The 13,044-nt window shown below is 40.4% G+C and overlaps 1 protein-coding gene across 4 annotated transcripts in view; it reads right to left on the reverse strand.

Annotated features, from left to right (window-relative positions):
* The window catches only part of LOC146573582 (calcium-dependent secretion activator 1-like), a 329,487-nt gene that overhangs the window by 301,002 nt on the left and 15,441 nt on the right, over positions 1-13,044 (reverse strand). The window lies entirely within an intron of this gene.

The following is a 13,044-nucleotide window of genomic DNA, read 5'->3' on the forward strand; positions in this document are numbered from 1 at the left end:
CCCCTTCTCACTTCCTCTCTGTTTTTCAACTTCCATCCTTAGCTGATATTGCTGATCTCATCCATAAATCAAAGCCTTCTACCTGCCAGCTCGATCCTATCCCCACTGTCCTCGTTAAAGCCTGCTTACTCCCTCTCCTTCCCCTCATATCTGCTATTATTCACTCTTCACTCACCACTGGAACTGTTCCTGCTTCCTTCAAAGTTGCTGCTATTACCCCAATCCTGAAAAAAACTGGTCTAGATCCCAACAACTTTAATAACTTTCGTCCTATCTCCAATCTACCATTTCTCTCAAAAATCCTTGAAAAAATAGTTGCTTCACAAGTCCATCTTCACCTAACTGATAATAACCTCTATGAACAGTTCCAGTCCGGCTTTCGTCCTTTACATAGCACTGAAACTGCTCTTATAAAAATAACAAACGACCTTCTTATAGCAGCTGATTCTGGTCTCCTCTCCATCCTTATTCTTCTTGACACCATCTCTCATCCCATTCTCCTTAGCAGATTAGCTTCTATTGGTCTCTCTCACACTCCACTAGCCTGGTTTAAATCATATCTATCTGATCGCACTCAGTTCATTCAATTAAAATCCTTCACTTCTCAACTTTCTCCTTTATCCACTGGCGTGCCCCAGGGATCTGTCCTCGGGCCCCTTCTCTTCATCATCTACCTTCTTCCACTCGGATATATTTTTCGTAAATATAATATTCAGTTCCACTGCTACGCCGATGACACCCAGCTCTATCTCTCTACCAAACCTGACTCTACTCTTCCTCCACCCTCCCTTATCCTCTGTCTAGCTGAACTCAATTCTTGGTTCTCCTCCAACTTTCTTAAACTCAACAGCAATAAATCGGAACTTCTTCTGGTTGGCACCAAACGACTGCTATCCAGAATTAACAATTTCTCTCTCACCATCAATAACTCGCTGGTCCCTATCTCTCCTTCTGTGAAAAGCTTGGGTGTCATTCTCGATAGCACATTATCCTTTAACTCGCATATCAATAATATTACACGTGCAGCATATTTCCAACTCCGTAACATTAATCGCCTCCGCCCCTTCCTCACACCTTACGCCACTGCCATTCTCATCCATAATCTTGTTATCTCTAGAATTGACTACTGCAACTCATTATTATTTGGCCTCACACAAAAATCTATCAACAAGCTCCAACGTGTCCAGAACTCTGCTGCCCGTATTATTACTAGGACTTCTTCTACCCACCACATCTCCCCAATCCTGAAGCAACTTCACTGGCTCCCGGTCAAATTTCGCATCCATTTTAAAATAATTCTGTATACATTCAAGGCTATTCACTCTCTCTCTCCACCATACCTCTCTGACTTATTACAGATGAAGCTCCCATCCCGCTGCCTCAGATCTTCATCTTCTCTTTCTCTCTCTGTTCCCTCTGCTCGTCTGATCACAATGGGAGGGAGGGCCTTTAGTTGCTCTGCCCCTCGACTTTGGAATTCCCTACCCCCGGACCTCAGAAATATTAGCTCATTCTCTCTTTTTAAGTCCACCCTTAAAACTCATTTGTTTAAAATCGCTATTTAAATAAAATGTATTATTATTATTATTATTATTATTATTATTATTATTATTATTATTATTAAACTCTGGCTCTCTTCCACAGTGTATCTTTTGTCATGGCTCCCTCCCCTCACCTCCAATTTTTCTGTCTAGTGTTATAGGATCTTTACATTACAATATAAAGTGCAGCGACTGTTGTGATTTGGTACTAAATAAATAAAACCAAATTGAATTGTTCTTCTATGAATTTGAAATTTGAAATAAAGAAAAACTGAAAAAACCTTATTGAGTGAAGAGGAAGTAAAGGGCAACCCTAATCCAAGAGCTCTTCTGACATCACTGACATTGGAATTGATGGTAGTGTATCGATCCTGTATTCAAACAGCTTCAGAACATACCACCCACTCACTGCTGGCACCCGTTCAGCAGCTGGCAAGGCATTTAGTCAAAAGTTAAACTGCGCTCATCTTCTTTCTTGTTGCCAATAGACATCTAAGGCCAAACGTTACTGTGTTCTCCCATTCGGTGCCAATAAACTCACTCTTTATGATGTCAGGGAGTCTGGAGTTAAAATTAATGCTACTAATCTGTTAAAGTTTTGCTTTCTAGAGTCATGATCAGCCTGGTTTGTAGTTTAAGTTTCAACAAGTTTCAACTTGAATCCAAGATTCACACATGTATTTTTGAACATGTATTCCTTTTTAAACTACATTTTGTTCAGACACTTATAGCACTTGACTAATACTACTGATAAATGTTGGTCTACTTTAAGAATAATATAATAATTTTCACTGACTTGAGACACAAACATAATTAAAAACAACTATCTTTAACATCTCTTTGGTGACCGTCTGACCAGTCCGTATTGGTTTCATCAGTGTCCTGTTAGTTTCTAGTGAATTTATTGCCCTGTGTTCCCCTTGTCACCCTGTTTTCTATCTTATTCACCTCCCCGTGGTTCCCTGTGTGGTTGCCTCCAATGTAGGGGTGGGCGATAGAAACGATATACGATAGAAACGATATAAATTTGGCCAACGATAGAGATTTTGATTATACTGCTCTTTCGCGATAGCGCATGTTGATGATGTCATCAAGCTGCGCCTGTTTTGGTCGAAAGCCTCGCAGCGGCTACAACCATTAATCATCTGCAAATTATGCCTGGCGACAGTCATAGCAAAGAGATGAAGCACTTTTGAAATATGGGGAAAGCCAAAAACTGCACTTCCTCCACTTCCGTAACATTGATTCATTAATGTTGAATTCTCTCGCAGCTGCTCTGTTCCCATGTTGTTGCAGTATATTAATAATAGTTAATAATAACTAACCTTGTATTGTGGATGAATAATCTCAGTTGTTCTCCTGACTGAAGTTTGGCCCGTGTATAGCATCCTGCTATGCGATTGCATTTGTCCTTGCCCACCAGAATCCCTCATGTTAACTTTTATCAAGTGTAAACAAAGTTGGCGTTCATCCTCCAGCTTCACTGTGCTAATGTTATGCTAACATAGCTGTGTCGCTAGCAATCACAAAGCACAACATTATATACCAGGTAGTCCAACTTCAGTAACCCTGCAAACGTCACTGCTGTTTAGTTTTCTGTCTTCATTTATGTTGGAAGTGGTCGCAGAGCTGTACGTTTTACTTAGTTTCAAAAATCTCTTTTGCAGTTTTTCACTTTTTCCTTTTGTTTCCTGTGTTTGTTCCTGCTGCTTTTATTGGAAGCAAGCTCCTCTGCAGAAAGAAACGCAATGTAGGACACATGTAGCTTTGGAAGATGGGTGCAACACTGACTGTCCAGCTCAGCTCAAAATTCAGTGTTTAGACATTTTTCTAGCTCTCCCATCTTCTTCTTCTTCATCCTCCTCCTCCCTTGGTCTCCTCCTCGAACCGCCTGGTACTGGGTTGGGGGGCAATAGCACAGGAGCATCCTGGCCATTGTCTCCATTGTCATCACTGTCATCTGTGTCACTATCAGGAACACTTTCAGTGTCGCTCTCAGATCCCTCATCTTCCCACCACCTCATTTCGTCAATAATTGGATCTTCTTCTGCTCCATTATTGCACAAGGGTCGTTCTATTTCTAGAGGTGGATTTCTTTCTGTGTAATCTCCTGCTCCCATCTCTGCTCCATTAATGACCAATGGTCGTTCTATTTATTGGGGTGGATTTCTTTCTATGTTATCTCCTACTCCCATCTCTGCTCCATTGTTGACCAAGGGTCGTTCTATTTGTTGGGGTAGATTTCTTTCAATGCGATCGCCTACTCCCATCTCTGCTCTATAATTTTCCCAGGGTCCTGCTATTTCCTAGGGAGGATTTATTTCGATGCTTCCTACCGGAACATCAACTGCCTCCTCTTGTTGTGGCAGTTGATTATCAACTAAACCACGGAACTGATTGATTTCAATCCAGGGGAACATCCTGTGAACTGCTCTAAGATTTCCCTGTTGCAGCAGTGCCAAAACCAGCTCATTGATTGCTAGTCCTACACCAACATGGGTTTGTTCACCATCGTCATGGTTTTGTGAGCCGTCTCCTCTATCCATTTTTTGAAAACAGTCTGCTTTAATAGACTGGAGGAAACTGGTCGGTACAGCTGTCAAACGTTAGCTGATTGGTATAAAACTTTTAAAATGTCCTTGAAAAAGAGTTTAAATCTCTTTAGCAAATTGTTTAAAAACAGGGAGCAAATGTGAACTAATCGCAACTGATTGCTGTGAGGAACACTGCGAACTTACGGCTATTTGAGGATTTTCAGAGATTAAAGTCAAGACTTTGATTGGTTGAGCTTTGATCTGACTTTTGTGACATCATCGAATTTGGTTCATTCTGATGACGTCAACGTTCTGCTGATGAAAAAATGTCGCCGGTGACTGAAACTTTTACAGGTGAAGCATTTCCCACAAAGCCTTGAATGAATTATAGTGACAGAAAGGGGACACAAGATGGCGCCATTTTTCACGTAGTAATTTGCGCCTCGGCGACGTCGTTATTTTTCAAAAAAAGAAAGAAAGAAAGAAAGAAACAGCAACAACTACTAAACAGAATTTTTGCACGTTCATTGCACATTTGTGGGAATGTTTAAATATTTACTTTTTATTAATTACTTTTCATTTTATCTTTATTTTTAAATTCACCATGGCAATGCGCATGCGCATATTTTCCTGCACGCAACGGGCTTTGGAGTTGACGTAACGCCGCAATGCATTGTGGGAGCACCATATTGACAAGCCACGAATCAAAACAAACACACTGTAGCTCAAAATGAAAAGGACGGTGTAAACGGTGTAGGTTGTGTCCAGATGCAAAGAGATGGTACTTGCAAAAAATAGCGTGCATCAGAAATGTGGACCCGTATGAAAGTGGAGTAGGCAGTGGAGTAGAAACCCTGAAGACCAAACCGCTATTGACTTAGTATGATGATCTGGGAACAACACCAACACGACGATATCAGATCGTGCGTTGGCAGTGAGACTACAGGCCCTTTATCATCAACGGGCCTCCATTGGAGAGGGTGCCGTCTTTCAAGTATCTTGGTGTCCACATCTCATCAGACCTGATATAGTCTGCTTAGTCCAAAAATGCTAGGAAGAGCCTGTACCATCTCCGACAATTGAGGAAGTTCAGGGTCTCTCCAGGGACGTTCTCTTCAGGGCTGTGGAGAGCATCCTCACACAGAATATCACATCCTGGTATGGGAATAGCTGTGTTTAGGACCAAAAAGCTCTTCAGAGAGTGATCCATGCGGCAGAATGGTGCTACAGGACATTTACACCAGGAAGTGTTGGTCCAGAGCAGTTCAGATATTAAAGGACCTGTCCCATCTCAGTAACGAACTGTTTCAACTTCTGCAATCACGCAGAAGGTTCCGCATTATCAGCCCAGCCAGACACACCCCTTAATTCTGTGAAGAGATTAGCCCATGTTTACAGTAGGCTAACAGGGCAGTGTGTAGAGGTGTTTTGACTAGAGGTGTCTTCACAGGAGGCTCCACTGAAGAGTTTTAAACTAGTGCTGTTTTGTGACGATACTCTACGGTCAACATTTGATCAGGTGATGCAAATTGATGGTCAAATGGTGGCATTTCCACATTTTGTAATAATTAGGGACAGATTATATCAAGAGAGGCATAATATTCACACATAGGAAGAGCACACCCAGTTGTTGGTGCAGCTTTCAGGAAATTATTTTTCATGCTCGTTATAACCCGATGGCTGGTCATATGGGATATGATAAAACTTCAGGGTGGGCATGCACAGCCCTGGAGATCATGGTGTATCACAGGGTATACATGCCTCTTTTAATTGCCTGAGCATGAAATTGTTAAGAAGAAATTGGCTGCTATCCTGGTGATGGTTGTGATAGAAAAGTCACAAAGTGCCTGGTGTAGCCCTATAGCTCTTGTGGTGAAGAAAGATTGGTCTATACAGTTCTGTGTGAAGTGAATGTGGTGTCACAGTATGACGCTTATCCTATGACCTGGGTTGACAAGCTCCTGGACCGATTGGGCACTGGTCAGTTTTTCATGGTGCTGGATTAACCAAGGGCCACTGGCAGATTTGGCAGGCGCAAACCACCAAACATTTGGTGTAAACCACAGAGGGTCAAACCTCTGTGGCAGCCATTTGTCTTGTCGGTAAAGAGGAACCCAACTCTCAAATGCAGCTGCAGCTCTTTTGAGGATGTGAGCTGGCAAGAGTAGGAGTTTGGCTGGTCAACCATTTGCAGAAATTTAAAGTAATTAGAGAAGTGTGAAATGACCTTTAAAATGTGTATGTGTATAGATACACATTTTGATAACCGATTCATAATGTTAGGATTATTTGTGAAAACTAATCTTCATTTTTCTTTTCCCTTTCTGGAAGGATTATATTATAGGCAGGTTTGAAACTCAGGGAAATTCAGGAGAATTTTCTCCAAGCCATCCCACTGTTCGTCAGGTCCAGCCACAACCTCAGACAAAACTGGCTTCATCCCTAGGACAAAGCTCCCAAACACAAGTAAAATAACATAGTGAATCCTCCGACTTCTACATTGGAGAAACCAAACAGCCACTTTATAAACACATGGCACAACACAGAGGAGCCACCTCCACAGGACAAGACTCAACTATACATCTGCACAAAAAGGATAAAGGTGACTCTTTCAAGGATGCCAATGTTCACATTTGGGACAGAGATGACAGATGGTTTGAAAGAGGAGTGAAAGAAGCCATCTATATCCACTGTGAACAACCATCTTTGAACAGAGGGGGTGGCTTACGACACCAACTGTCTGCCATGTTCAATCTAGTTTTGAGATTCCTCCCGAGGCACCTTAATGCTGATTCAAATCTTGTGTCACTTGATCCTGATAGGTCACATGATCGGGTGAAGCAAGGTCTCACAATTGTTTCACCCGAAACCTCTGCTGAAGCACACGATCAATAGTGAGTCAACGATCCTCTTAATTAACAACTCCCCCTAGGGTTGTGAATATAAACAATAGGTTTTTTTTTACAGTAATTACATAAACAAACAGGGACTCTCCACCATTTGGTCTTAGAACTGAAGTGTCATCTTCTCAGTTGAGAGGCGACACGTAAACTTACAGAAGTCCATTTGCTTTCTTTCCAAGCTCCTTAGACTATGAGTAGGGTTGTTGACAAGAAAATGCAAGCTTCCCCCACCCCTTCTGCTTCCTGCTTGCAGAGCTGTCCCTGTTGGCCTGAATAGTGTGGAAGCTTTCAACAGATGGATTGTCATTGGGAATATCCTTGTGATTCACTGAATCAGTGAAACACATCAGGCTGATATGCCTTCTGACTCCAGGCTAGCGCTATACCTCCTCCTGGGCAGCATCAGGGCAATCAGCTGATCCCTGGAGTAAACAAAGCATATGACATGTAGCTGCTGGGCCGGAATCCCATCCCTCAATCAAAGTTTTTTTGGTGTATTAAGAGTTTTTTCATGTGCTATGTGCAGAGGTGGGTTTTTTTCTGTTCTCAAACAGATCTCCCTGTTGGAGCTCAGTCTGGGGGAAGGGGGTTCCTTATCTTTCCTCATGTGGTGCATTTTCCATTGTTATACCTCTCTGACCTGTCTTCCCCATGTGATGTTTTGTGTAATGTATGTATGGTCGGAGGGTAAGATGGCGCCGCCATTGCGTGCAATAGGTTGGCAGCCTTATGAAATTTCCCCTATGGGACTAATAAAGGTATATAGAGGTAAAGGTAAAGGTAACAAATGCGTGCAACAAGGTGAACAAAAGCTCTCTCAACCCACATGTTTGACAGTGTCATTTAAACAATATTTGATATATAAAGCTATATGAACTAGGGCTGAACGATTATGGAAAATAATCTAACTGCGATTTTTTGCCCCAATATTGCGATTGCGATGCGATATGCGATTATTTTTTAAGGTCTTTGTCTTCTGTATTATTAAACAAAGACAAGCAATACATCATATAGTATGGCCAATACTATATTACATTAATTTTAAACTGTTCTTTCCTGGAAGACAGACCTCTGTTATGATGACATGAGGTGATGCATGAATTGATGACTGACATTTTTATTTAACTTCTTCAATCACAACAGTATATTTGAACATACACAATAGTTTATTTTTAGCTTACAAACATCTGAGCATAAAGTGCTGACAAGGAACCCTGGTGTAAACATTAAAATGAAAGTCAGTACAATGTGCAGATTGCAGAAATATACATAAAAAAAATCAGTGGCTTTACCACACTCAGTTTTTCAACATCTGTGAACTACTAGACAGTCATTCAATTAAAAAATAATATTAAATAAATAAAACTAATAAATAAAAAATACACACATCTTACTGATCTCTGCAGTCAGTAACATTACACATAAAGTGCAAACATAATAGCAATTGTATAAACACACACACAAACACGCCTTTAAAATTTAAAGGCGTGGAATTGGACGGTCTAGCCTTCTGATTAGCGTCACCGCTGTCTCGGTGGAGTTTAATAAACTCGGCCGTCTGCTTCTTGCTATCTAAAATATAACCAGACACTGGTGTAAATTCTCGACTGTCTCATACTTCTGTTTAATAAGTTTTCTGTTTGACGTTTAGTCAGCTGTGTGAAAACCAAGGAGGAACCCACCCGGGGGATTAATAAAGTTTTATTTTATCTAATCTAATAACTTTAATCTCAGCCAAACCGATTTACTCACGAACAAACAAAACACTGAAAAAAGCCCAACAATAACATTTTTAGGTTGTCTAAGTGACTTATATATTACGTTTAACCCGAGCAGCGAAACTCCGCGGTGATCTGAAAATGATGTGCCGGGAGTTGTGCCGTTCTCGGCCGCATCAGTGACCCTCGAGCTCCCGGCTAGCTGTCGAGCTGGTGGGTAGCAGACGCCTCTGAAAACGTCGAAGCACTTTTGCAAATATGGGATATCTTGATAAACCGAGCAGATATTTGATGTTTACACAACTACTTTCTCGCCTGAAAATATGTTAAAAGTTTATTTTGTGACCCAGAAAGATTAGTATGAGTAATTTTAAAACTTAGTAGCGGCCGCCATTGCTGGAAACTGGAGTTTGGCTGGGCCGCGCTATGAATTCTGAGATATGGTAGTAATTTGGACAGCCTTCGGCGCGTCGCTGTGACGTAATCGGTCTACAAATGCGGCCTCAGGAGGATGCAGCCCATGAATTTGGACATGTCCAGAGTATAATCGCAGCCTTTGCGGTTAGAAAATTGCACTTGATCATGTCGCGATATTATCGCAAATGCGATATATCGTTCAGCCCTAATATGAACACAGAGAAGTAGCCATATCAACTATTTAATTTCAAGCTTTTCATGAACTGAAACACAATATATAAGGCGAAGAGTTTGCATAATTCTGTTAGCACACATTTCAATAAATCTCTGCACCTATTTCCCATTTTACTAGCAAAATATTAAAGAAGAGGGGTGGCTAAAGACTTCTGCATATAACTTCTGGTTCTATCAGAATATTTTGGTAACCTACAATAATAGAGCTTCCTCTACAGCAAATGTTTGCAAATTGCCATATTCTGGTCTTCAAAGACTTCATAGGGCAGATTTGAACAATAAATAAGAATTTTCAATGAGGAACAGCTTTATCAAGCTTTATCTTGTTTCAGCCCACAGCATCTCAAGCATGGTGCAGTGCCACCCACTACCCAGCTGACTGGTTAATGTGTCTGAGAAGGTGTTTGAGCTCCAGAGTTTGAAATAAACAATGTCAAATCTTCATTCTCTGACTACACATTGTCTGTTCTGACATGCTGATGTGTTTTTAAATGTCCTTCCTTTGCACTGATGATGAAGGCTAAAATCAGAATGAATTTTCTTTTTTCTTCATCATGAATAAATCAAAAGTTACTCACATTGACTTTTCCTCTCCAGCTCCTGAGTCTTCTTGGTTTTGGCCATGTAATAGGAAGGGCTTGGTGGAGGTAATGATAATGGCAAATGAGAACTTTTATGTGACAGTGCTCAGTCATCATTACTGAAACTGAAATATTATTTTACAAATATAACATATTAGCATCAATGTGGCAACTACAGATTTGAACACCCTTCATTTGCTTTAATAAGTATAAACTGTGATGCCATGTGGAAATAGAAAAATAACTTTTAAACTACCATTGGTGTGTCTGTTACTTCTATGAGTTGTCGTTAAACACAATGCTTCAATAAGGAGATCATGCCATTCTCAACATTTAAGGCAGTCTGAGTTCAATGCGGGTCAATGACTGACAGACATGCAATGAAATCAGAGACCAAAGTTCTCTGCTTGTGTCACTGTCCAAGGATGTAAAATCATGGTAACAGTGATATGTAACCATGGTAACCCAAGAAAATAAATTTCAGTTAGGAATGTTCAATTCAAATAAATTTTATTTATATAGAGTCAAATCACAACGACGGGTGTTTTATATTGTAAGATAAATACTCTACAGTAAAACATAGAAAACTACTGGATCTACTGGGGTGAGGGACAAAAGGCACGCTGTGGATCAGAGACAGATACTGTACAGTATTATGAAGTCTTTAAGATGGGGTCTATTACTTAAGACGTTGTATGTGAGGAGAAGAATTTTAAAGATGACTCTTTACCACAGAGCCAAAGATAAGAAGGCAAATCTTTTGCTAATGGAGGTTTTGCTTCTGTTTTGTTTCTTCTTTTTTAGCATGTGAAATCATCATTCATCATTCTGCATATACCATGCTAGTATTACAGGTAAAATTTAATGCTTAGCACCCAATTACTCAAACTTGCCAGTGCACTACAATAAAATTATATACCACTATCATTACATACCAAGTTTCTAAGTTGAAGATATTTATAGAAACATTTATTGTTAAGTTTGTACTTGCCTGTCTGAGTATATGAGGAAATCTTGATTTTCCATTTCCACCACTACTTCCATTTCCATTTCTATTTTCTTCTAGACCTTCCTCTAAAGGTTTCCCACCTAGGACCTGCTGTTGTTTGTCATTTCTTGATCTCAAAGAATAAATCCATTTGTCTCCCCAAGTATTCTACAAATTCACATCCACGAGCGCATATTTCGCAGGACGCATCTAGCTCTGAGCTCGGCCAGCAGCCAAGCTTCCACAGCTTCAAGTGGGAATACTCAGGTTTGCCTCACACACACACACACACACACACACACACACACACACACACACACACACACACACACGTACACTCCAGTCTCAGCGCCACTGTTCTGTGAGGTGATTTTTCTGAGCCTTCTTCTCTGCCTCTCTGTGCTCCTGTTCCCAGGTGACAGGGGCTAGGGCCCGGTGTTGCCGGTGCAATGTCCCTTCAGGGGGTTGCTCTGTCATGGTCTTGGGTTAGGTTAGGATACTTAGGTTCAATATTCTAATTCTCTCTGCTCATCTCACAGGAGACAAAAGCAAGGACTACATATCTCTTCTTCATCTAACTTGTCACCCTTTCTCCCCCCTCTCTTTCTGGTTGCCACATGGTTTAAGATGACATCTGGCCTCACCCACTATGACATCCAGTCACCGTGTTAACATCTAATTAACCAATGTCCAGCCACCCCTTATCATCCTTTCTTTATCTCACTTTTCCAAGTAAGGGCTTTTAAAGTTTAAACTTTGTTATTAAATCATGTAATTACATTTTCTTCTTTTCTATTTTGTACTTAACATAACTCCATTATGTATGAACATTCAATCATGACCATACCACACTTAATGTTTCATTCAGTTGCAATCTCACTTAATTTAAATTTCTCATCAGGTCATTATTAGATGAACATCCTTTGTTGTCATAATCCCTTTTAATCCAGTTATATAGAAATACTTTTTTTGTTTTTTACTTTTTCTCTTTTACAGTTTTTTCTGAATTGCTAAAACACTAAATCCCATTGTAAAAACTAAACTGCCAACTATAAAAACTCTTTCATCAAATCAATCCCACAGATGCCAAAATCTTAAACACTATTCATCTGGTTAGGACACCATTTGCAACTCTGAATCTCTCATTTACCAAAACTCTAAACACATTCTCAAACACAAAACACATTTAGCAATGTGGTGCACATATACCCAGAATGGTGCACACAGGCCACAGAAGTTAAACACAACTAACACACTGTTTTCATCATGAACACACAACCAGTCAAAATTGAAAACACATGTTGCAACCTCTTCTTCTGCTTTTTGCTAGATTGAATACAGCTTCATCCACAAAGATGCATTCATGAGGTCTAACCATTGAGTCAAGCTAAAAGATTCTCTGTACACAACAAACTAATTTTAGTTCTGTAAATGAAATAGTATGATGTATACATGTGCTATGTATACTTATAATTACAGTTTTTGCCCGTTGCTTGAACACTATAAACCCATGCTTAGACTAAAGTAACACAACTTGAAGCTTGTGTCACCATACCTCAAACACATGTACCCATACCTTAAACAAAAGCGCTGCTTTGCACCCTAGTTGCAATTATGCAACACACATGGTCCTGCATACTACACTCTATTTCATACATAAGACACTTCGTTCACAAAATGAAATTTCAGGGTGCCATTTGGAAAACACATGTATCCAAAATACAAAACACATCGGGTAATTGCAACCACTCAAATACACACCTGAAGGCACTTACTTGCAAAACTGAACAACAATTAGCCAACTACAAAAAGCCCTCAGTTTAGCCAATTCAAGAACTTTGCAAGCATGGATGGAGGGAGAGCAAGAGGAGGAGGAGGTCGAAGAGGCCATGCACAGACCCATATTTCTAATGATATAAGAGCAACTTTGGTGGACCATGTCATCAACCATGGCCTGACTATGAGGGAAGCTGGGCAGAGAGTCCACCCACATCTAAGCCACTTCACAGTGGCATCTGTAATAAGAACATTCCGACTAGAAAGCAGGTCTGTCTTCACCTCTCTAGTTTCTACTCTACTCAGATGGTTTTCATAGCACTGTTCTACAGGTATATAACCATATCAAGTG

This window comes from Mchenga conophoros, linkage group LG5, assembly GCF_057382185.1.
Source record: "Mchenga conophoros isolate Kocher_MC1m ecotype Shallow Benthic linkage group LG5, M_conophoros_male_GT1.1, whole genome shotgun sequence".
NCBI lineage: Eukaryota > Metazoa > Chordata > Actinopteri > Cichliformes > Cichlidae > Mchenga > Mchenga conophoros.